Below are 27,129 nucleotides of genomic sequence, written 5' to 3'. Positions count from 1 at the left end.
AAAGGAATTTATCAAAAGTAAATACATGGTATATTAAAGTTACAGAATATGCAACGGTATGTAAAATAATTATTTCTGATTAGATTTTGTTAAATACTAGGAGAAATTACTTCTGCTTTAGGGAAATTCTAGGGGGCGTCTAGGGATGTATTTTTCGCCCGTGAAAGATTCATTATAGTCCTTGACTTGGAAGAGGACGGACGTGTTTTTTGTAACTAGTGCTTTTGTGAACAATGGAGGCAATGGAGGTAAGACCATACATACTTTTCAGGTTAATTTCTGACTTTTGCGGTTATGTATTACTTTCAATGCCAGATATTTGAACTACCAGTGATTCTTATAGAAAGTACTCAAATTTGCGGAGGGATGTTTTTATTGACGTTTAACAAATCGTTTTTTTTAGCGCATGATAAGTTCCAAATCATTTAGAGAGATTTCTCAACTGCCATTTTATGTCTTATCACTTAACAATACGACGTTGTTGTAATGTAGTTTTGAGTTCCAAGTTTAGAAAACTATTGCATGGTCGACTTTAATCGTAGGCTAGTTATTGCTAATTAAAAAAAGACATTAGCCTGTCATTGCCCAGTTAGAGGCCTAAATTCCTTTCTGAAACCAGTGATGAAATTAGAAGGCTGTATTTTCGTAAAATCTAATCAATATTTTATTGGAAAATTGCGGCATTGGGTTTTAGTACATAATCCGATTTGATGTGAGAGAAACTGGTTTTTTTTCACATTCTTCAGATTATGAAAACTGTTCGTGGTGATGAATTATCATACAAGACTGCTTAATTTGTGTACTGTATATTTTGCTTTGCAAAAGCGTAAGAAGGATCTGTGAATTTTATGTGTTAGATGTAAGAGTTACTTTGACATATGGTATTCATATTCAAAAAATGATTCGTTAGTTGACATGCAGAAACAGTTAGTGAATTCTTTAACATACACATCATATATATATATATATATATATATACATGTATATATATATATATACATGTATATATATATATATATATATATATATATATATATATACATATATATATATATATATATATATATACATATACATGTATATATATACATGTATATATACATATGTATATATATGTATATATACATATGTATATATATGTATATATACATATGTATATATGTATATATACATATGTATATATGTATATATACATATGTATATATATGTATATATACATATGTATATATATGTATATATACATATGTATATATGTGTTTATACATATATATGTATATATATGTATATATATACATATATATATATATATGTATATATATACATATATACATATATATGTATATATATATACATATATATATATATATATATATATATATATATATATATATATATATATATATATATATATAAACCATATCCAATCGATTCACTTAGACAAAATTAATCGTTTGCAATAACTCAGCCTGCAAACATACGAGTACACAAAAATTACTCAAGATTTACTTAACTTTAAGGGTTGTTTTCCTGTTCCTACCACACAGGGAAACCCTGTGCCCTACAGGACCTACAAGATCAGTTTATCATATGTATTCTTAAGTATTTAGCTCATACCGTCCCTGATAAATAGGCTATACACAATTATTTGTTAAAACTATTTTTCCAGTGTTTCACTAAACGGTAGCCCTAGGAAATTCAATCTGCGTGCAGTTTTGCATTTATGTTAAAATTAATAAATTCTAATTATTTCCTAGGTGTCTACAACCTAGTTCAGGCTGCTCGCATTATCAGCCACGCCCAACAATCTCTCTCTCTCTCTCTCTCTCTCTCTCTCTCTCTCTCTCTCTCTCTCTCTCTCTCTCTCTCTCTCTCTCTCTCTCTCTCTCTCTCTCTCTCTCTCTCAGCTGATTTGGATCTAAGCATTGTATTTAACTTTTTTTAATTTCAGCTGTTTAACAAATATCCTATTTGTAAACTTTAAAAGTTTCATGGGTGGGTTTCTAGCAGAAGTACTGTTAGTTCAGAGTTGTTTAATCGCGTTGTCCCGTCAACTTTACTTCAAGTATCTTTAAGGGTTGCTTTTCTCTGCTTATATCTGGAGGGGAACCCGACTCTCCACAGGACATTTCGTAATTAATTTATTAATTTTATCGTATAATTTCGAAGCCATTCAGCATTTCACATAGTCAAAACTAACGTTGATACCTTATGTCAGCAGTAGGGAATTCCATACTTTTACAAGGGTGCTTCAGTCCTTCGACAAAGTCAACCCAGCGTAGATTCTCACTTTGCGTAGAAGTAGTTTAAAGACATCGTTTTATAACTGGGTTTTTGATAAATAACCTACCTTGACGGCATCTCTCTCTCTCTCTCTCTCTCTCTCTCTCTCTCTCTCTCTCTCTCTCATCTACAAACTCGACGACTAAGAGAATAGAGACATTTAAGATTTTTAAATGAATAACAAATGTAGATTACAAGAATGTATCCACGCTTAGCACAAACTAGTCTTGAAGTAACGGATACAAACTGGAATTGAAAGGATACAACACCACTCAATGTGGCAATTTCTTTACATACAAAATAGCAAGTACTTGGAATAGACTTCCGGCGAATGTAGTATGCAGTAACTCGGTAGACGAGTTCAAGAATAAGTTAGACAAGATCATAAAAATTAAATGTTTAAACTTAATCGTTCTACCATAGAGCAACTGGAGTCATGGCGGGTCGACTAAAAAGTCTTTGAGACATCCAAAATCCTTGTAACAATCTCTCTCTCGCTCTCTCTCTCTCTCTCTCTCTCTCTCTCTCTCTCTCTCTCTCTCTCTCTCTCTCTCTCTCTCTCTCGTGGCGTAGAATCCTATTAATATGCGACTATAAATGATGTCTCATGCAGTTAACTCCACACACGACCTTCCAATGCGTTCATTTTATAACTGCCACGATTTAGGTTTAGTATTTATTCCCCCTTTATTTACAGTGAAATATTGGCTAATTTTTCATATGTTGATTGCAGAATCGTACTAATTTAGGGCGAATTTCTTACATAATTAATTTACTTATGAAAAAATATTTTTGGGAAAACCTTTATTAATGCCATTTATTTTGTATTAAGCTATCATCAATTAATTATTTCATGATTCACTAGTAGACAGGCCGTAATTACCTCATTTGTTATATAATGACTAAACTCTTACCGAAAGTGGGTGGGGCCACTTGTTTGTTTTTCGATCTGTCAATCGAAAATGGTTTTCTACATACTGTATTTGTTTTTCGTTACGAAAACGGGCTATACTCGTCGTCACTGAAGTTTAAAACAAATTCATTTATTAATCTTAAAATTTAACCCTTATTTGGTGATAACACACCAAATGACCTCGTTTAATGTAAAGGTAATATATTAATTTTGTTTTGTCTGTATTAGATTTTCAATTATTAAATGAGGAGTAGATTCATGTGGAAATTTCCGTAGGCAATATCATCTTACTTTAAGGGCTGGTTATCTGGCCCTGTACAACAGGAAAACCCTACTCTCTACAGGACCTCCACGGTTATGTTACGACGTTCATTCTGGAGCATTCAACATTTCACAATGCATATTGCTCGCTTACTGATAGATATTTACTATCGAAACACACTCAGAATAAGAAAGTCTTCAGTGTTCGCTTGAAAGCCTTAATCTTCAAGTCTTCGGATGTCTCTTGGGAGCTCATTGTATACTCTCGGGGCCACATATTTAAAGGATTTAGAGCCTTCAGTAGACATGTATCTAGGTTTAATAGTTTGAAACCATCTGTAACTATTCTCGTGTCAGCACGATTATTTGCTGCACATTATGTAGCATTTCTCTTAGATATTTTGGACGACCAGTTCTGATAGATTCATGGGTTAAGCATATTTTAAACTCAAAAGTGGTTATTAATGATCTACAGTACATGATTGCATAAAGTGTCAATACTGTCTTTTATACTTGTTGATCAAGAAACTTTAATTGAAGGCCTAACAATTCCCCTTTAACTAGTTTAGGTTTTTGTTAATTTATGGTTGTGGCAAGATGGAAGAGTTTATAAAAAAAAATTGCTACTTGATATGAAGTTATTTTCCATGTAAGCAAATATGCTTTATCTGTGATAACTAACAACAAATATTCGGAATTACCTAAGAAGGGTTAAAAAAGGACCAGTGTTTCTGCTGAGTTTTAACCCTGAAAGACTTTAAGGAGATTCTATACAAATTATAATGGTCATTTAAGTAGATGTACAAATTTGGCAGGGTTCACGAACTTGTGTAAATTTTTTGAAAGTTCATATTTACCAGTATGGTACAAAAACGTTCTTATTTAAGCATTGTTTCCACAATTGTGAAATGTAGCATGTGACACCATGCATTAGTGTCAATCTTTGAAATTACTGTTTTAGAACCGATTTCAAAAGAACGTCCTTGTTAAATCGTACTTGTATTTCTAGGGGACGTTGGCAATCTTGCATGTGCTGTTCATCTGGCAATAATCATGGCTTTTCATAAAACATGGAAGTTGTCTTGTCTATAATAATGCTTTTTTCGGGCTGCAGAATCTGGTTTGAAGTCTTGTCTGTGCCGGTGGCTATAAATGGCCTCTTGAATAGTTTACTTTAAGGGCTAATTTTCTGGGCCTATACAGCAAGGGAACCATACTATCTACAGGACCTTCACAGTTATTTTAATATATGTATTCCAAGATATTCAGCATTTCACACCGCATATTACTCTTGCATTGTCAAATCCACACTATCGAAACACTTAGAGAACAAGTGTCTTAAGTTTCCTCTTGAAAGCCTTAATAACTAAGGTCTTTCGGATGTCTAGTGGGAGCTTGTTGTATAGTCTTAGGGCTGCATATTTGGCCCATATGTTAACTCGCAATGCTTTCTTTTTAAAACTGATTTACGATATAGGTTTAGTATTTATTCCTGCATTATTTGAATTGAGGTATTTACTATTATTTTACGTATGGTGGTTGTAGAATTGTAATTATTAGGAAGAATTTCTTGCTTAATTCAGTTTGATTTTCATCTGGGTATTGGGTTGAGGTAGGAATAAGGTATGACCTACTTACTTGTTTAGGGTTTAAATCCAACCCTCCACTGAAGTCGAGTGAATTACTACTCGGGCGGGTCCATATTAATCATCTAACGAAACATTTTCATTATAACTTATACAATTCTTTGATTGTAGCATCTTCCAAATCATATGATCTTGTGAAAAGTAATGTCTTTAGTTTCTTCTTAAATTCAATTGCTCCTTTAGGTCCTTCATTTCAGTTGGCAGTTTATTATAATGTCTAGGCGCACAGTAGCTAAAAGCCCTTTCACCAAATTTACTATTTGTTCTTGGTTCAGATAGCCTATGTTTGTCACTCATGTGTCTTATGTTAACATTTGTTTCTAGTTCTAGTTTGTTCAGGCATTCTTTTAGATATTTTGGTTCAGTATCTTAAACGTTAGTAAGAGTAGCTTGTATTCAATTCTCGCTTTTACCGGCAGCCAGTGTAATTTAATTAGTGCCGGGGTAACTCTTTCCCTATTGTGTAGTCCTTTTATTAATCTAGCGGCTCTGTTTTGTACTCTCTGAATTTTCTTCAGCTGATAATTTGGTAAGCCATAGAACAGTGAGTTGCAGTAACCAATTCTTTAAAATGTGGTGATTAATGAGTATGGCCATAGATTTTTCATCTAAGTATTTACTAATAAATGCTATGTTTCTAATATGATAGTTACAATTTCTTACCATATTTATATGTTCATTCATTGTCAGTCTATCATCCATGATTACTCCAAGATTTTTGACAGATTTCTTTAGGTCAATGATCGATTGACCTATTTCAATTCTTTGGAAGCATTCGATTCTTTTTATATCTTTTTCGATTCTACTTTAGGTGAAAGCGAGGCCACTTTGCGATATAATTAATTAGGACTCACGTCCTTATACCCCCGATTTCATACCACAGTCGAGTAATTTCCCTCAATTAACGTCGGAGTAAATGTAAGCAAGGTGAGTTTTCTGCATTTCTCGTCAAGTTCTCAAATTTTGCACTTTCATGTCTTGAGCGCAAATTGCCGTTAAATATATCAGGGAAATATAATATTTTGGTAGAAAAACCTTTTTAAGGCAAGTTTGATCGAAACAATGGCTGCCTCAACAGCATTAATTTTGCAGTCGTTTTCTCAATACTGTAGCTCGAATAATTTTTGTTTTCTTTCCTTTTGTATTACTGCGTTTTGCCAGTAACTGGGCAAACGTCATTCTTCATGGTTGGGAAGTCAAAATCAGGATATCCAAGTTGAGTATTTGATGCAAAGTTGACAATTTAGGTAAAGATAACTTTTTCTTTTACCTAAATTATCAACTTTGCATTAAATACTCAACTTGGACTTCCTGATTTTGACTTCCCAACCATGAAGAATGACGTTTGCTCAATTACTGGAAGAACACAGTAATACAGAAAAGAAATATATTAACTTCATTCAAGAGAGTTCAATTATAGTAACACTGTTAACTAATTCAGCTAATGATGGACACACTGTTCTATTTAGTTTCTCTTACTCTTGTTCTGTTAAAGTTTTTATAGTTTATATTTATTTTAATGTTGTTACTATTCTTATTTTATTTTTCCTTATTTCCTTTCCTCACTGGGTTATTTTCCCTGTTGGGGCCCCTGGGCTTATAGCTTCCTCCTTTTCCAACTAGGGTTGGTGCTTAGCATTTAATAATAATAATGATAATAATAATAATAATAATAATAATATCAGTTAATTTCTGGGGGTATGAAGCAACTCTCTGGGTTTGTCTTCTCATATCTCAAGTGCAAACTATCGTCAAATATACGAAGGAAATATTGATTTGCCATACCCGCGTTCAAATGAGTTCAGTTGTAACACTGTTTATTAATTCAACTCATGAATGACAAAAGATCAAAGCTTGATATCTGGAGGCATAAAGTAGTTCTCGGGTTCTACTATTTCGTATCTTAATCGCAAGCTGTTGACAAATACACCAGGGAAATGCGATTTGCCATACCCTAATTCAAGTGAGTTCATCTGTAGTAACACAGTCTACAGATTTACCTCATAGGCGTCACAAGATTATAGCTAATTTCTGTGTGGTATAAAGCTTAGAGAAACTAATGGAGGTAGTGGAATGCTCTCCCCAATAGGGTAGTTAAATCAGTAGAACATCTCGAAGTAAATATTTTTATAGTGAACAGTCTGTTGTTTGTCTTTTTTATAGTCTCTATATGAATTATCCGTTTTAATGTTGTTAATGTTTTTTAAGATATCCTAATTTTTCATTACTACTTATATCGTTTCCTTTCCTTACTGGGTTATTTTTCCCTGTTGGACCCCTTGGGCTTTTAGAATGTTGCTTTTCCAACTAGGGTTGTAGCTTGGTTAATGGTAATAATAATTATAATAATAATGATGATAATAATAATAATAATAATAATAATAATAATAATAATAATAATAATAATAATAATAATAATAGTGGAATTTTGACTTTCATTTCATATATTGCTATTGAAAGCCGTGGGAAAGCGTGCATCTTGAGGAAATAGTGTTTGTGAATGAGGTTATCCAGAGGATAAAGGAAAGTGAGGTGGTAAATGTCTGCAGTTTTCATTATTAGATTTCTTGAATCTTCATCGCAGCTTCATCCAGTGAGTCACCTTTTTTTCGAAAGAGAATCATTAATACATTCCAATTCCAGTGACTCGACTCTCATCATAAAGTCAATTTAGTTTTCGGTTAAATGTTCAAAGATATTTAGTTAATCTTACTAAACATGCAGTTTAGGAAGTTGTAAATTAGAGAATTACCTAATTGAAGCTCTAATTTAAAAAAAATTTTTTGATAGCAACTCTCTCTCTCTCTCTCTCTCTCTCCTCTCTCTCTCTCTCTCTCTCTCTCTCTCTCAAATTGTTTGTTATTTTGGCTCTCTCAAATTGTTTGTTATTTTGGCTCTCTCTCAAATTGTGTGTTATTTTGGCTCTCTCTCTCTCTCTCAAATTGTTTGTTATTCTCTCTCTCTCTCTCTCAAAATTGTTTGTTATTTTGGCTCTCTCTCTCTCTCTCTCTCTCTCTCTCTCTCTCTCTCAAATTGTTTATTTTAGCTCTCAAATTGTTTGTTATTCTCTCTCTCTCTCTCTCTCTCTCTCTCTCTCTCTCTCTCTCTCTCAAATTGTTTGTTATTTTGGCTCTCTTTCAAATTGTTTGTTATTTTGGCTATCCTTCGCTCAAATTGTTTGTTATTTTGTCTCTCTCTCTCTCTCTCTCTCTCTCTCTCTCTCTCTCAAATTGTTTGTTATTTTGATTCTCTCTCTCTCTCTCTCTCTCTCTCTCTCTCTCTCTCTCTCTCAAATTGTTTGTTATTTTGGCTCTCAAATTGTTTGTTATTTTGGCTCTCTTTCAAATTGTTTGTTATTTTGGCTCTCCCTCGCTCAAATTGTTTGTTATTTTGGCTCTCCTCGCTCAAATTGTTTGTTATTTTGGCTCTCTCTCTTTCAAATTGTTTGTTATTTTGGCTCTCCCTCGCTCAAACTGTTTATTTTTTTTCTCTCTCTCTCTCCTCTCCTCTCTCTCTCTCTCTCTCTCTCTCTCTCTTTCTCTCTCTCTCTCTCTCTCTCTCTCTCTCTCTCTCTCTTATCCTCTGAAACATTTGAGGTTCATTCAATCTCAAGCACATATATATTCGTCCAATAATAGTTTTACTGTAAATATATTTGCCTCTCAAATCCTGTAAGCAAATGAGCGTGGAGGCATTGGCTCAATCCACCCATACGAAGCATGCGTTTACGAAATTTACTTTTGAATATATTTGAACACATTTTGATTACTAACCCGTGGTAATATCTTAAAATATACCGTGACCGGTGCGTTTTTTCGCAAGGAAATTGTCATTCATTACGTTTTCCTTTGTTCCTCTTTTAACTATACCTTATCCCCAATCACTAACTTCCAGTATATTAGTTGTGCTTCAATTGCTACGTAACATTTGACCACGAAGTTGGGTGATATGTGGTTTAGTGCATCCTCACACGTTGCACTATAGGCAGTACTGAAAAACCTTTACAGCGTCAATTTGCCCCTTAGTTGAATCCACTTTTTAACCTTCTACTCTGCCTTCATTCCCAGTTCCTTCCAATCTGCTCTGCATTAGTCCCCAGTTATATGAATAAGATATGTACTTCCGGGGAGAGAGAGAGAGAGAGAGAGAGAGAGAGAGAGAGAGAGAGAGGATTTATCGAATCAATTGTAAATGCCCTTTCCTGTTAGGCAGTGATAGTCTGATATATAAACTATCATTTTGAGAAGGTATTTTTGCAAGTTGATCTGCGGATCCAATTGTTACCTATTTTCATTTACTAAGCCAAAACAAAAAATGATTATCATTTACCGTTTATTTCTGTATATACTCAATTAGTGTATAGATTTTTTTTAAACACATCTTTTAATTACCTGTCCTTCTCTATATATTGAATACCAATACCAACCTCTCCCCCATGCTTGTTTCATTTTACCTTATTTACGTTTTCATTCGTATTTTTTTTCTCATACTGTATATCTAATCACAAAAAGTAAGATTTATTTCGATACTTACACCTCATTTCAACCTATTCATTAGTATTTTTTGTATAGCTTTTTAACATGATTTTATTAATTCTTTAGTTTACAATTTGATACTTATCAAATGTTTATCTCTTTATCCACCCCATAATTGTTGGCTTTAAGTTTAATCTGGCCATTCCAACTTATGGATCTTCCAAAAATTCTTATCCCAAATACTATATGAATATTTAAAATCCTTAGAAATGGCTGTTAGCTTCAAACTTAATTATGACAAATTATGCATAGGATGCCAGAATTAACAACAACAACAACAATAATAATAACAACAACAACAATTACAATCACAATAATAATAATAGTTAGGATTTGTCAATTTAAAGCTCTTATTCAAAATCTAATTCAATAATAACACAAAACAAAATATAAGCAAAACAAACCATATCAGAACTAGATTAAGCGATTTTCAAGATTTGGGGTCACTGATAAACTGCAAACCTTTAAATCACATTAAATCAAGATAATTTAATGGCCATATTTGCCTATAGCTAAAAGATTGCTAATTTATTCACTTATAGCTAAAAGACTGCTAATTTTTTGTTACTTTTTCAGATTTGATTTTGGCTTTCGGAGTAAGAAGGGCTTTATGGTTTCCCTGTAAGGGTTTGTAAGTCATTGTGTGTAATTATGATATTCTGTTCATTGAGACTTTATTTACTACTACGTCCATGATGTCATTATGCTCCTCAGTATTAGAAATAGATGGATGGATATAGTAAATGTGGATGAACAATTAGGAGGATGGTACTCATTAGGAGACCATAAACAGAAGGGAAGCAAAAGAAAAGAAAAATAGAATATTTTGAGCAAAAAGTTGGGTAGAATGGAGACATTAACAGGGCAGGACAATTGGCATTGCAGATGAAAATAGAGATATACGACACAGTAATGGTACCTAAATTGTTAGCAAATATTGAGACGGGTGTTATTAAGTTAGAGGGACCGGTTAAAAACTATTAAAGGAATGTTTAAACAAGTTGCTATTACACCTTATTTGGGGTTAATAGCTGAACCAGACAATATTGACAGTAGAGAATATAATTGTATGAAAAAGGTGATGCATTCAAAAAATCATTACATCAAATGATAAATGGTTAGTTAAAGAAATAGTGGAAGACCAAATAAGGTAACTATAAGGGGGAAAGTTATTTAGAAATATGTAAAAAGTATAATAATGAGATTGAAGTATGAAATTATAGGAAGTAAAAACTGAAAATCGAAATAAAGGGTAAAGTAACAACTGAAATTAATATTGACACAGAAGAAAGGGAAGCAGAAATAACAAAACAGAAGAAAAGAAGGCAGAAATGATAAGTTGAGATTTGTAAAAGGTATTAGCAAAATGGATTACATAGGTGAAAGCAGCACTGAAAAAACTGCCAAAACAAAGAAGCAATGTTGAATACGATACATTTAAAAGCAAATTGTAAAATCTGGAATGCAAACAACAGGCTTTGAGAGTTTTGTAGAGAGGCAGATGGTATAACTGCATTTATTTAGCTGTAGAGAGTTAAGAAAATTTAGAAAAAGTAGCATAGAAGGAAGGAAGGGAGTTAGATTTACCAACTAAACAAGTTGCCTAATAAATTAGACAAGCTTTGGAAGTGAAAAAAATGGAAGTATGTTTATGAACTTTCTAGAGATTATAGCGCACTGCACCGTGTGGCAACAATAATATACTGTGGACTGAGCAATGGGTTGTTGTTGTTGTAGTAAATAAGTTGTGTAAATTGAAAAAAATATTTTGAGTAATTTTTTGGAAATATAAATTTTCGAGTGTGTTTGTTTGCCATCTTTCATTTCATACTGATAATCTGTTAATTATTATAACTATCAATCTCTCTCTCTCTCTCTCTCTCTCTCTCTCTCTCTCTCTCTCTCTCTCTCTCTCTCTCTCTCTCTCTCTCTCTCTCTCTCTCTCTCTCTCTCCTAATTTTTGTTGTTGCTTTTAATGAATGAATGCAATGATAGCTAAAATTACAAGAATATTAATTTATTTCTTTTTTTCAGACGCTGATCATACTTCTCAAGAAGACGAGATTCTTCCTGGACCGTGGCTCAAGAGCCCATCTTCAAGTCACATGACTCTATGAAGATAGTATGCTGCGATGATTAAAGGTAAGTGGTTGCCTAGATTAAGAAAAAAAAAATAGTTGAAATTTGAATTCAATAGCCTTTTAGGCTATTGAAGTACAGGGTATCATACAATTTTTAATTTGTTTGTACTAAATTTCATGATGTTTGTTGAAATTCATCCTGATAGTTCCAATGTACATTAGGTTGATTAACTTCATCCAGGTATATATCAGTTCTCGCTACACTTTCAATAAGTACATCAACATTCACATAGCCACATAATTACTCTATACTCAGAATTTTGTCCTTTCTCACTCTATAACTACCCTTTTAATAAGTATATCCCACAACATTTACCGGGCATCAGACTTACGTTGTTTAACTTCATCTAGACTTCATAACTTTTCACACTTTCCCATTACGCTAGCAATAAGTACACCCCTAAACATCCACATGATCACTTCGTACTTTGATTAATTTCATCTCGGCTTTTGTCATTTTTTTTACTACCCTTTCAATGAGTACTTTCCACAACAATCTCATGACCCCTTACTACTCTAGTAAATTGGTCTTTAGGCCACTTGTTGACCCATGACCGCTCTCGAAAGATGTCTCTTACCACCTCTATCTTATGCTAAATCCATCCATGTATCCATTTTAATTCCTTACCTATCTAGATCCTCTTCCAGTTCTTTCTATGTCTTCCCAAAGGTCTCCATCCCATGACATCAACAGTTATTATTTGTTCCGTGCGTCTTCCCTTGCAATATGATCAGCTAATCGAATCCTCCTTGACTTTACAACTTGGTTGATATGAGGTTGCTGGGTTATATGTTTATTTCCCAAGTGTGGCGAATTCTCCATTCCAGAGTTTCTTGGTCAAAAATGGGTCCAGTGATTTTCCTCAATTTTATTTTCAAATACCTCTTACTTACATAGATTAACTTCATCCAGCCTTTTGTCACTTTTCTTACAATTCTTTAAATGAATATTTTTCACAACATGCATATAACCCCATACTTGAGTTGATTAACTTCTCCAAATTCTTTCACTTTTTTCACTTTATAACTACAGTACAATTACAATAAATAAATCCCTACAACTTGCATATGACCACATACTTACGCTGATTACTCCATCTAGGCTTTATTACTTTCTCAAATTGCTTTTAATAAGTATTTCCAAAAATATCAACATGGTCACTTTGTACAATGATTAACTTCATCAATAAGTACTTCCCACAACATGCACATGGCCACATAAATACTCATACTTTCGCAGATTAACTTCGACCATGATTTTGTCACTTTTTATCACTTTGGCACAGCCCTCTTTAATAGGTACCTCTACATCATGCACATGATATGGACCCTTACTTACGTAGATTAACTTTAACCAGGACAATGTCACTTTTCTCACTTGTTACAGACACCTCAGTAATTACTTCCACACCATGCACATGGCCCCTTACTTACATTGCATAGCTTCAAACCAAGCCTTTGTTATATTTCAACCTTTTTACAGCTCTCTCAAATAAGCACTTCCCAAGAATGCACATGGCTCCTTACTTACATTGCTTAACTTCAAACCAAGCCTTTGTAATTTTTCAACCTTTTTACAGCCATCTCAATAAGTACTTTCCAAGAATGCACATGGTCCCTTACTTACATTGATTAACTTCAAACCAAACCTGTCTGTTTTCAACATTTTCACAGCCCTCTCAAATAAGTATTTTCCAAGAATGCACATAGTCCCTTACTTACGTTGCTTAACTTCAAACGAAACCTTTGTCATTTTCTAACCTTTTTACAGCCTTCTCGAATAAGTACTTGCCAAGAATGCTCATGGTCCCTTACTTACGTTGCTAAACTTCAAACCAAGCCTTTGTCATTTTTCAACCTTTTTACAGCCCTCTCAATTAAGTAGTTCCTAAGAATGCATATGCCCCTTACTTACGTTGCTTAACATCAAATCAAGCCTTTGTGATTTTTCAACCTTTTTACAGCCCTATCAAATAAGTACTTCCCAAGAATGCGCATGGCCCCTTACTTATGATGCTCAACTTAAAACCAAGCCTTTGTCATTTTATAATCTTTTTACAGCCCTTTCAATAAGTACTTCCCAAGAATGCACATGGCCCCTTACTTGTGCTGATTAATTTAAACCAAACCTTTGTTATTTTACAAACTTTTTACAGCCTTCTCAAATTAATACTTTCCAAGAATGCACATGGTCCCTTACTTACGTTGCTTAACTTCAAACCAAGCCTTTATAATTTTTCAATCTTTTTACAGCTCTCTCAGATAAATACTTTCCAAGAATGGATATGGCACCTTACTTACATTGCTTAACTTCAACCCAAGCCTTTGACATTTTCAATCTTTTCACAACCCTCTCAAATAAGTACTTACCAAGAATGCACATGGCCCCTTACTTACGTTGCTTAGCTTCACCCAAACCTTTGTCATTTTTCAACTTTTTTACAGCGCTCTCAAATAAGTACTTCCCAAGAATGCACATGGGCCCTTACTTACGTTGCATAACTTAAAACCAAGCCTTTGTCATTTTTCATCCTTTTACAGCTCTCTCAATAAGTACTTCCTAAGAATGCACATGGCCCCTTACTTACGTTCCTTAACTTCAAAACAAGCCTTTGTCATTTTTCAACCTTTTTACAGCCTTCTCAATAAGAACTTCCCAAGCATTCACATGGACCCTTATTTACATTGAATAACTTCATACCAACCTTTGTAATTTTTTCAACTTTTTACAGCCCTCTCAAATAAGTATTATCCAAGAATGCACATAGTCCATTACTTACGTTGCTTAACTTCAAACCAAACCTTTGTCATTTTTCAACCTTTTTACAGCCACTCAAATAATTACTTCCTAACAATGCACATAGCCCCTTACGTTGATTAACTTCAAACGAACCTTTGTCATTTTTCTACTTTTCAAAGCCCCCTCAAATAAGTATTTCCCAAAAACGCACATGGCCCCTTGCTTACGTTGCTTAACTTCAAACCAAGCCTTTGTCATTTTTCAACCTTTTTACAGCTCTCTCAAATAAGTACTTCACAAGAATGGACATAGCCCCTTACTTACGTTGCCTAACTTAAAATCAAGCCTCTGTTATTTTTCAACCTTTTTACAGGCCTCACAAATAAGTACTTCCCAAGAATGCACATGGCCCCTTACCTGCGTTACTGAGCTTCAAACCTTTGTTATTTTAACCTTTTTACACCCCTCTCAAATAAGTACTTCACAAGAATGCACATGACCTCTTACTTACGTTAATTAACTTCAACCAAGCCTTAGTCATTATTCAAGCTTTTTACGCCCTCTCAAATAAGAACTTACCAAGAATGCACATGGCCCCTTACTTACGTTGCTTAACTTCACCCAAGCCTTTGTCATTTTTCACCTTTTTACAGCTCTCTCAAATAAGTACTTACCAAGAATGCACATGACCCTTTACTTACGTTGCTTAACTTCACCCAAGCCTTTGTCATTTTTCAACCTTTTTACAGCTCTCTCAAATAAGTACTTCCCAAGAACGCACATGACCCCTTACTTACGTTGCTTAACTTCACCCAAGCCTTTGTCATTTTTCAACTTTTTACAGCCCCCCTCAAATAAGTACTTCCCAATAATGCACATGGCCTCTTACTTACAATGCATAACTTCACCAAGCCTTTGTCATTTTTCAACCTTTTTACAGCCCTCTCAAATAGTACTTCCCAATAATGCACATGGCCTCTTACTTACAATGCATAACTTCACCAAGCCTTTGTCATTTTTCAACCTTTTTACAGCCCCCTCAAATAAGTACTTTCCAATAATGCACATGGCCTCTTACTTACAATGCATAACTTCAAACCAAGCCTTTGTCATTTTTCAACCTTTTTACAGCCCTCTCAAATAAGTACTTCCCAAGAATGCACATGGCCCCTTACTTACGTTGATTAACTCCAACCGAGCCTCTGTCATTTTTCAACTTTTTACAGCTCTCTCAGATAAGTACTTCCCAAGAATGCACATGGCCCCTTACTTACATTGCTGAGCTTCACCCAAGCCTTTGTCATTTTCTAACATTTTTACAGCCCTCTCAAATATGTATTTCATAAGAATGCACATGGCCCCTTACTTACGTTACTTAACTTCACCCAAGCCTTTGTCATTTTTCAACTTTTTACAGCTCTCTCAAATAAGTACTTCCCAAGAATGCACATGGCCCATTACTTACGTTGCTTAACTTCACCCAATCCTTTGTCATTTTTCAACCTTTTTACAGCCCTCTCAAATTAGTACTTCCCAAAAACGCACATGGCCCCTTGCTTACGTTGATTATCTTCAAACTAAGCCTTTGTCATTTTTTCAACCTTCTTACAGCCCTTTCAAATAAGTACTTACCAAGAATGCATATGACCCTCCTACGTTGATTAGCTTCAAACTAAGCCTTTGTCATTTTTCAACCTTTTTACAGCCCTCTCAAATCAGTACATACCAAGAATGCATATGGCCCCTTACTTATGTTGCATAACTTCAAACCAAGCCCTTGTTATTTTTCAACCTTTTTACAGCCCTCTCAAATCAGTAGATACCAAAAATGCACATGGCCCCTTATGTTGCATAACTTCAAACGAAGCCCTTGTTATTTTTCAACCATTTTATAGCCTTCTCAATAAGTACTTCCCAAGAATGCACTTGGCCGCTTAATTACATTGATTAACTTCATGACGCCTTCCTTATGTTGCTCAATTTCAAACCAAGCTTTTGTCCTTTTTCAACCCTTTTTACAGCCCTTTCAAATTAAGTACTTCCCAAGAATGCACATGCCCCCTTATGTTTTAACTTCAAACCAAGCCTTTGTCATTTTTCAACTTTTTACAGCCCTCACAAATAAGTACTTCCCAAGAATGTACATGGCCCTTACTAACGTTGATTAACTTCAAACGAAGCCTTTGTCATTTTTCAACCTTTTTAATGCCCTCTCGATAAGTACTTCCTAAAAATGCACATGGCCCCATACTTACGTCGATTAATTTCAAACCAAGCCTTTGTCATTTTTCAACCTTTTTACAGCCTTCTTAATAAGTACATCCCAAGAGTGCACACGGACCCTTACGTACGTTGACTAACTTCAATCAAGCCTTTGTCATTTTTCAACCTTTTTACAGCCCTCTCAATAAGTACTTCTTAAGCATGCACATGGCCCCTTGCTTACGTTGATTAACTTCAACCAAGCCTTAGTCCCTTTTTTCACTTTGTAACAGTAATCTCAATAAGTACTTATCAAGCATGCACATAGCTCTTTAGTTACGATAAAACGATCTATGCAGGTTTTTTTAACTTTTAAACGACCTTTCAATAATTACTTCCCACTGACCTTTCAATAATTATCTATATCCAATCTTTTGTCACTACATAACTACCCTTTTAATATGTACTTCTCATAACATCCATAAAACCACATACTTATATCGATTAAATTCTTCCAGGCTTTTGTCACTTTTCTCACTTTATTACTACCTTTTCAATAAGTACTTCCCTCTCATTGAGCTCTCAATAACTACTTCCCAAAACATGCATATGGCCACTCCTTACATTGACTAACTTATCTAGGCTTCTATCACTTTTCTGAGTACTCTCTCAAAAAATACTTATTACAACAGGCACATGGACACTTATTTACGTTGATTAACTTCATCTATGATTTTGTTACCTTTTTCCTTGCCTTTTTATTGCGTACTTCCCACAATATTCTCATGGCCATATACTATCGTTGATTAACTTCATCCAGGCTTTTATTACTTATCTCGCAGCCCTTTCACGACCACTTGCTTTTGTTGATTAACTTCCTCTAGGCTTTTGTCATCTTTTTGTTACTCTTCCAATAAGTATTTCCCACAAAATGCACATAGCCAATTACATTAATTAAATTTATCGAGGCTTTAATCACTTTTCCCACTTTATAATTACCTTTTCAATATATCTTCCCACAACGTCTTCATTGCCACATAATTTCTTTAATTGACTTCATTCATTCAGGCCTTTATAACTTTTCTCACTTTCGCATTGTGCTCTCAATAAGTACTTCCCACAATATCCGCATAGTCACTTCTTTCGTTGATTAACTTTATCCAGGTTTTTTACACTGTCCTCACAACCGTTATGTTTATTTATTCAATTATTCTTTCGTCACTTTTCTCCCACTTTTACTGCCCCATGTTTTCTAAACTTTGACCCTTACCTCCTCCTCCTCCTCCATTCTACCTTTATGGTTATAACCCCTTTACAAACATTGTTCTCTCCTCTTTATAAAACATGTCCAAAGCTCTAGTCTCTTTAAATGAGCCTCCAATACCCAGCTACTTTGCTTGTGTGTGTTTTCATTACTCTGTACATCCATTTCAACATCCTTATTTCTACCACTTTATTTCTTTATCATCTTGGGCCTTCCTTATCACCAATGCCATTGCAGGACGAACTTCCCTTTTATAAAACCATCTAAAACCTTTAACCTTTGCATTGAACCCTATGTTGCCTAGGCTTCCTAATGACCACATCCAATGCATCTAAGCCTTTTGAATTCTATTGTTGATTTTTGAGTCCATATCTCCATTTGTTGATTGTATTCCAGATATTTAAAAGATCCAATCCCCTTGGTGTCGCTATTGTTACATCTCCTTTGACCTCCTTTCAGGATTTCTGATAATTATTCTTGATTTTATACTTGCCATACCTATACACACACACACACTTTCTGCATCCTGGTAACTACTATAGCCTAATCTATTTGACCCTTAGGATTTTGTTCACCACTTATAACAGCAAAGTCATGTACTAAATCTTTTCCCATTTCTCTATATTTACTGCCAATGTCTTGCCCAAAATACAATGTCATTATCTAGCGCCATGTATCGTCATACTTCCGTAATTACTCATGATATTCCTATTGTTCCACTTCACACATCACATTAGCATTCGAGAAGGAAATTATGAAATCTATATAATTTATTCCACGTTAACTTGTACTGTCATTTCCATACATATATTAGCAAACTACTATAGGATTATCCTAAAACGTATTACATTTTTCTTCCCATATAATCAAACTATGCCTTTATTTCCAAATTGAAGGATTCTGTGAACTCCCAAATTAATAGGGTTCCCTTTGTTGAACTGTCTCCATGCTTCTTTTCCATGCTATACACTTCCTATGCCATCACTGATATTTGCTGTTATACTACTAGCTATCGATATTACCTGATAATAGTTCCATACTTTCATATCTTTCCCTATACTTTTTTTCTATTCCTTTGCTCATTGTTTCATTATCTTTTCTATTATCGTTCCATATTTTTTTTTTATTTACTGGAAGTCCCCCCAAAAAGCTGCTCTATTGATTCTTATGTTTTCCTTGGTCCTTACCACTGTTTTCTTGCTTTGCCATCTTTCTACCCTTTTATTCCACTGTATAGCAGTGTCTGTTTCTGAGTAAACTTTCTTTATCTGTTACTATTCCTTTTAACTTTTCTCCTAGTCCCATCCCACTCATATCCCTCCTCACCAGATCCAGCCATCTGATGCCCTGATGCCATACACTCCTCATCCCATCATTAGCATTTTCTTATTTCTGTTGACTGGTTCTACCACCTTCCTTCTTATTACATGCTCATAATATCTCAGACGATCTTTCCTAGCCATATCTTTTACATTACATGTACCACACATTCTCTCTCCCCTTTCTAGTAGTGATCTTCCAGCAATAAAAGTCACAATCCTCATCATAATTCTTTCTAACAGTCCTTCCTCTTTCCTTTTAAGAGGTCAAGTTTCTGCAGGATAGATGTCTAATAGCTCTTTGCTTTTATAAAACAACTCCAGTTACCTCCCACCAATTTTGCCATGTTTCTTTCACTCTCGTCTCACTGCTTTTTATTGATCTCAAGTAGCCAAACTCATTGTTCTGTGCCATCTTCCACATGGATGTTTATTTCTCCGTGTACTTTACTACTAATCTTTAGCTTTGTCTTTTTAATATTCACCTTCAATATTTTCTTTTCTAGGACCTTTTTCCATGCCAAAAACCTTTCTTGCAGTTTTTGTGTGTCCACAATTATGACTAAATCCTCAGTAATCACCAGTTCCCACAATTCTTCTTTGTTCCTTAATACTAATGACCAAGTGTCTACAAGGAATAGGCAAGGACTCAGAAATTATCCCTGAGGGAGGCCAATATCCCCAGGGAATGCTTTATTTTCCCCATATTTTGTCTGTACAGTGGTTCATGCTCCCTCATACTCCATTCTCACTAGTCACTAGCTTTATCAACTTCTCTGGTACTTCTCTCTTTTTCTTAAACACCAATAAACTAGCCTTCTTGGTGCCCTGTTATACACTTTTTCAAGATCTATAAGATACGGCACATATAAACTTTCCCTTTTCCTTCTAGATACTGATACTTATCTTGCACTTATCTTACTATAAAGATAATATCCACTGAGCTCTTTCCTTTGTTAAACCCAAAACTGCTGCTCATGTATATCTATCAACTTTCCTGCTAATATCATTTCTAGTATGTTGAATACAGGGCAAAATTTTTTATACTTCTGTAGGTCATTTAGTTCAACTTGTCTCCGTTTTGTTCTTTATAACTTAGACATCTAAGAATCTTACAAGTCCCTTGGTATTTCCCCTACATACCAGATTTTTTCTAATAGTGTGTGCACCCACACTTTGCCAAGATTTTGCAATGCTTTAACCACTTCTATTGTTACTTCTGATTTCTCTTCAGCTTTAATTACTTTGATTATCTTTATAGCAGTCTTGACTTGACTTTCTCTCTCTCTGATGTTTGCATACTCATTCACAGTGTTTAATAGTTGTAAAGGAATAGTCATCCATGATCTCTTGACTTCCTCTTCCTCAATTAATATATTTCCTCAGTTAATACATTTCCAATTTCCGCTTTAATAGTTCCTACCACTCTTACACATTGCCTATCTTTTCTTACTTATGCAATTCTGTAGAATCTTTTCTTCCCCCATTTTTGCATGATCTCATTCCATTTTACCCTTATTTTTCCCTTTCCAATCGCTACATTTTTCTTTCTTGCCTTCTTCATCCGATTTTATTCCTCACAGGTTTGGTAGTTGTTGTTATCTTAGCACCACCACTTGGCTATACAGCTGTATGAAGCTTTTGATTCCACATTCCACCACCATTTGTTTCATTTCCTGTTGGTGTTTACTACTTGGCCTCCCACACATCTCTGTTGCTGTTGGCAACCGATCTCTGTTATTCTTTCAATTGTGTTTCCCCAAAGACAGAAACGTTTTTCCCCTTCCAAGAACTGATACACCAAAACTAGGTCATTTACTTCCCTCTGTTACATTTGCACCTCTTGATAGAACCATTTTAATCTCTGGCATTCTTTTTCCCCAAAGACAACATAAATGTTTTCCTTATTCCAAGAACTGATACACCAAAACTAGGTCATTTACTTCCATTTGTTACATTGGCTCCTCTTGATAGAACCATTTTAATCTCTGGCATTCTTTTCCCCCAAAGACAACATAAATGTTTTCCTTCTTCCAAGAACTGATACACCAAAACTAGGTCATTATTTCCATTGGCTCCTCTTGATAGAACCATTTTAATCTTTGGCATTCTTTTCCCTCAAAGACAAAATGTTTTCCTTCTTCCAAGAACTGATACACCAAAACTAGGTCATTCACTTCCCTTTGTTACATGGCTCCTCTTGATAGAACCATTTTAATCTCTAGCATTCTTTTTCCCCAAAGACAACTATGATGATTTCCTTCTTCCAAGAACTGATACACCAAAACTAAGTCATTTACTTCAATCTGTGACATTTGCTCCTCTTGTTAGAACCATTTTAAACTCTGGCATTCTTTTTCCCCAAAGACAATAGAAATGTTTTCCTTCTTCCAAGAACTGATCCAGCAGTACTATGCCATCCATTTCCCTCTGCCAAATTTGCTTCAATTCTTATTAAAAAGAATTCCTATTATGATCAGTGACACTTTGTACATGTATGCATTACATTTGGTACACAGTTCTGTACTGAACTGGGTCTCTACACCTTTAATGCAGGATATGTATATAGCCACAGCCATGACCATACTCTTAGTCTCGTATTCAATATCCAATAGTATTGTTTTATACATTGTATCCTTTCATCTTTATTCCCCTTTTTCTAGTAGGCCTTATTGAAAACTCTTACAGTCCTTAGTTATACAATTTACAATATTCCAACTCCACCTAGAATCTGGTTTCATTATTAACAATGTTGTTTGTGATATCAGTAAAATTTCCTTTCTATTTTTCCCATACATATGCCAGTACTTTCATACATTTTATTGTTATCACTCGAACTTTATCACATCCATTACATTGCACACACTATATTAGATCATTAAACATTCTCTCCCCATTTAATATATTGCTCATTTGTTTGCATAAGAGAGAAAGATTTAAGTTTTAGCAGAAAATTAAGATTTCAACCCAGGTGCCTATAAAACTAAAATTAGTTTTATAGGCTTAATTTTCGACCCCCTTCTCTACTTGTCTTCTGCTAAAACTTAAATCTCTTATGCAATCATTTTTTAATACTGTCTGGATTTCTGACATTTATCATGAATACAAAACCATTTTTTCCTACTAACTGTGGTGTTTCAGTCACAGATTCTGATCCTAACATTTGGTTTTCCTTTCCTCAAGTAAAATTGAACACAACATTGATATTTGACATTTTTCACATGACTGCCCGTCATGTAGTACAACAGTCATACATTTTCATATTCTCCCCATTTCATTCTAGCAGAAGCCTGGTATCGAAAATTTAGTACTCTGATTAGGGACACCCTCTTTTAGATTTTGTACACAGGACTGATTTGACATGCGTACCAATACAACATTTAGATAAACCCTTTCCTATGTAAAGTATGGCATGCAATACACTCTTCACGAGATTTTAAACACACGTTTATTTCTGGTTTAATAAGTCATTAAATAAGTCATAATCTTTGAGCAACTGTAAAGATTAACTATTCAGTAGTTTAACTCTATTGCCATGTTTAAAGGAGTTTAGTCAGTCCCATGATAAACACTTATCGTGTACCTCCAACTCCTTAGATAAAATTACCACTCTTACTTAGTAATGTTTGTTGAGATAGTTGAGATATATGCTATGTTTTTAAATCATTCCTGTTACAAGATTCTCTGGTTTTGTTTGTCCTTAAAGTTTTCTTTTTGTAACAATATATTCAAACTAGGTCATTATCTATCTGCCTTATTTCTTCCATAATAGGTTTCCTGTAATGATTAGTGACAATTGTAAATGTTACAATGCAGTACACTTCCCATTTATATTTTCAGTCAAGTGGTAGAAAACGGAATATCAGAATTACCCCCAATCTGGACAGTTGGGGAAGAGCAGGAAGGAAAATGGCGAAAGAGGTATTAAAGGGGGGAACCCTTTTTCGTCGTTCCCTGGGGAGTATAGGTTACGAAACCATCTCCCAAAAATGGGAATTAATATTGTAAATGGCAACTCTCTAACTCCATACCACATTTCTGACCATGCCACCAGCATATGTAGATACACCATTGTATATTTTGCTTCAAAATAAATGAATTTAGAAATACAATAAAAAAAACTTAGGTCCAAATAAAATTAGATAGTGAATCATTTATTTTTATTTTTTTTCCTCTGATAAAATTAATACAACTGTTTGGTATTTCTAGCAGTAGCCACAGCAACCAAAAAAAAAAAAAAAAAAATATTCAAATCAATATAGTATATACATTTATAGATCCAGATATGAAGTCAGTTTGCCCTGAATTTACCAGCTTCTTAATATTTTTTTCTTGGGCGTCGGCGATCCTCTTGTTTTTTTGAGAACCTACAAGGTAAGAAAATATAGCAATTAGCTACCAAGTAATTTCATGTCAAGGTAAAATGGACATACATCATTTTCATTAGATAAAAAACGGATTTTGACGTAGGAAAAATCTATTTCTGGGCGAGAGACCCGTGCCGCCCAGTAAAAAGAGCATTTCACTGGGCGGCACGGGACCCAATATGGCTAACTACCTGAAGAGGGAATAACACAAAAATAACATAGCTGATGAGTTTTAAAGAGGGATGTGGAAACCCGTAAAAATAGATCAACATGTATATGACAGTGATAAATATACATGGTAAACAATCAATAATGAAACCCGTAGGTAAAATTCAACAGATATGAATAGTGGTAATCCAGCTTGGTAATCAAAAATGCAAAGGTAAAAATTCAATCATAGATATGAATATGAGCATGGTACAAAATCCCATCAGGGGATGATAGAACCAAACAAAAGTAAATCCATAACAAATATTTAACAAAATAAAATCAGCTCGGAGATTTTAAGAACAAGTGAAATCAAAACAATTCGTGAAATTGATCAATTGAATAATAAAATAATACACCATAAGGGTGTATGGTGAACAAAACAGGTAGGAACAACAGGTAAGCCAGGCAGGAGGGAAAGAGGACAGAGCAAGACGTTGTGATTAGGACTCCGTACCTTCAGGAGGAACTATATTCCCTGCAGCTACTGTGGCAAATCTAAGAGCTTCTAAAGGTTTTATAGGTAGTGGCACTTGAAAACTTTAGGGGACTTCCAACCTGTATATTTTGAGAGCTCATCAAATTTCATATGGTGGAAAAAATTAATTAAACTAGCCACAGCTCAAATATCATGGACATGTGGGAATGATTCAGGATTAGCTTGTTCAATAAAATAAAGAATTTGTTGCCTGATTCCCTTAAGGGTAATAGTTCCTCCGTGTTCTCTAATAAATAAGGGCCCTGTGGCTGTAGTGGAAGTTCTACTTAAGTAGGATTTCAGGGTGGTAACTGGACACAGGGATGGATCCCGAGGAAGTGGAACAATCTTCCAGGGAGACCACCTGTTTTGGGGTCCTCATTTTTAGCCAGGAAAACTTTGTTAGGGGAGAGAAGGACCTCACCCAAAGAGAGAAACTATATGACCTGGGTCTCTAGATAAGGCTGACAATTCTGAGATTCTGGAGCCAGAGGCGAGGCTCAAAAGAAAAAGTGACTTTCTTAATAATGCCATATAGTTACAGGATTCATTTGGGGTGTCAGAGGCTAGCTTAAGAACATCGTTCAAAAACTAGGAAACTGTGCTAGGGCGAGTTGAAGGTTTTAGTCTGGCACAAGCTCTCGGAATGGATGAGAAATATGAATCCGTTAGATCAATGTCAAAACCAATATGGAAGATCTTTTTCAAGGCTGACTTGATTGTAGTAATTGTATTGGCTGCCAGGCCTGATTCGAAGAGTTCTTAAGAATGTCACAGTTAGGTTCATCGTCATTTTCTCAACTTGGGAATCTTTCAAGAACTTAGCTAATTTCTTGACAGCTGAGTCATATTGACGGAGAGTAGATTCCCTATTGTCAGATTCCAGGAAAATAGTATTCAAAGGTTCGATGTTTGCACCTCATTGGGCTGCGAACTTCATGAAGTCCATAAAGTTAGGGCATTCAGAATCCTTGAGGAATCGAACACATTGCGAGTTTGTACTGTCTGTGTTAGCACTGGATTGGGAATCCGCCGGGGACAGAGACCTAGTTCTAGCAACAAGGGGAACCAATTGCTCTTGGGCCAGTTGGGGGCTACGAGAGCCACTTGACCTTTGAAGGATCTGAGTTTGTGCAGAACTTTCAGCAGGAGATTCACCGGAGGAAACAGATAAATCGTCTTCTAGGTATTCCAATCTAGAATCATAGAGTCCGTGGCATAAGCCTGAGGGTCCAGGTTGGGGGCTACGTAACAATTTAGTTTGCGATTGGATTCCGTCGCAAACAGATCCACCTGGAGACCCGGGACATGAGATAGTATCCACTGGAAAGATCGATTGTCTAGAGACCATTCCGACTCTAGCAGAGTCGTCCGGGAAAGTGAGTCCGCTACCACATTCCGGACTCCTGCTAGATGGACTGCTGACAGGTGCCACTTGTGCATTGCTGCCATGGAGAAAATCTTCAACATGATGTGGTTTATTTGGGCTGATCTGGAGTCTCCTCTGTTGAGGCAGTGTACTATGACTGCACTGTCGAGAACCAGTCTGATATGGAGATTCCTGGCTGGATTGAGACATTTTAAAGTGAGGAAGACTGCCATGGCCTCTAGGACGTTGATGTGCATTTGTTGGAAGACCGGTGACCATAACCCTTGGACTTTCTTGTGTTGGGAGTAACCTCCCCACCCTGTTAAGGAGGCGTCTGTGTGAACGACGAGTCCCGGGACCGGATGTTGTAAGGTAACCGACTTGGAAAGATTCTTGATCTTCGTCCAAGGCTGCAGACTTTTTCTCAGGATTGGGGGAAGGCGAGCACGTTTGTCTCGGCGTTTTGCGGTTGCTCTGGAGCGCCACACACTGTTTATGTCCTTGAGTTTGGACCTTAGGACAATGTCTGTCATGGAGGCGAACTGTAAGGAACCTAGGATCCTCTCTTGTTTCCTTCTGGAGGTCAACTTTTCCCTGAAAATTTTTTTTGTATTCCTCGCTATCTCCTTCCTTTTGGCTTTGGGGAGGTACAGGTCCCATTGCAGTCCCAGCCACTGAAACTTGGTCTCAGGGACCAGGCGGGATTTCTCGAGGTTGACTTGGAATCCCAGTTGTCGAAGGAAGGTGGGGACTTTGTTCGTTGCTATGCGGCAAGTCTGGACATTGTCTGACCAGATTAGCCAATCGTCTAGATAGGCCACTACCTGTATCCCCTGAGTTCGAAGCTCTTGAATTACTGTCTCTGCTAGTTTGGTGAAGATTCTGGGTGCTATGTTGAGCCCGAATGGCATCACTTTGAATGCATAGGATTGTTTGCCTAGCTTGAAGCCCAAAAAAGGACAAAAATGCCTTGCTATTGGAACGTGATAGTAGGCATCTGTAAGATCGATGGAGGTGGTGACGGCCCCACGGCGAAGTAAGGTCCGCACCTGCGAGATGGTAAGCATAGGGAATTTGTCGCAACGAATGAAGGAATTTAAACGAGACAGGTCCCGGATTACTCTCCGTTTGTCTGAGCCTTTCTTTGGCACGCTGAACAAGCGTCCTTGAAATCTTAATCGACGTATGCTTTGGATTGCATTCTTTAGTAGCAGATCTTTCGTGAAGGAACGTAGTTCTTCCGTTGGTAGTTGGTAAAAGCTGTTTGGTGGAGGAGGTCCCTGTATCCAGCTCCACCCTAGGCCTTTTGAGATGATGCTGGAAGCCCAATCGCTGAACTTCCAATGGTCCCGAAATTTGTACAATCTCCCTCCTACCTGCAGTTTCTCAATGGTTGGAGGATGATTT

At 35.6% G+C, this 27,129-nt stretch overlaps 2 long non-coding RNA genes across 5 annotated transcripts in view; one reads left to right on the top strand and one right to left on the bottom strand.

Moving 5' to 3' along the window:
- The first annotated feature begins 159 nt into the window (after positions 1 to 159).
- Positions 160 to 23,451, top strand: LOC137626097 (uncharacterized). The gene is made up of 4 exons (XR_011040988.1): positions 160 to 248; positions 10,212 to 10,266; positions 11,670 to 11,777; positions 23,142 to 23,451. It is a non-coding gene; the product is annotated as an uncharacterized lncRNA (long non-coding RNA).
- A 134-nt stretch (positions 23,452 to 23,585) lies between these two features.
- LOC137626096 (uncharacterized) overlaps positions 23,586 to 27,129 on the bottom strand; it is a 350,309-nt gene continuing 346,765 nt past the window's right edge. For all 4 annotated transcript variants that reach the window (XR_011040985.1, XR_011040984.1, XR_011040986.1 and 1 more), the window contains one exon: positions 23,586 to 23,668. This is a non-coding gene — a long non-coding RNA (uncharacterized lncRNA). The remainder of the gene's footprint in view (positions 23,669 to 27,129) is intronic.

The sequence above is a fragment of the Palaemon carinicauda genome, chromosome 33 (genome assembly GCF_036898095.1).
Source record: "Palaemon carinicauda isolate YSFRI2023 chromosome 33, ASM3689809v2, whole genome shotgun sequence".
NCBI lineage: Eukaryota > Metazoa > Arthropoda > Malacostraca > Decapoda > Palaemonidae > Palaemon > Palaemon carinicauda.
Note: the sequence above shows the minus strand (reverse complement) of the source record. Positions and strands in the feature narration are given on the sequence as shown.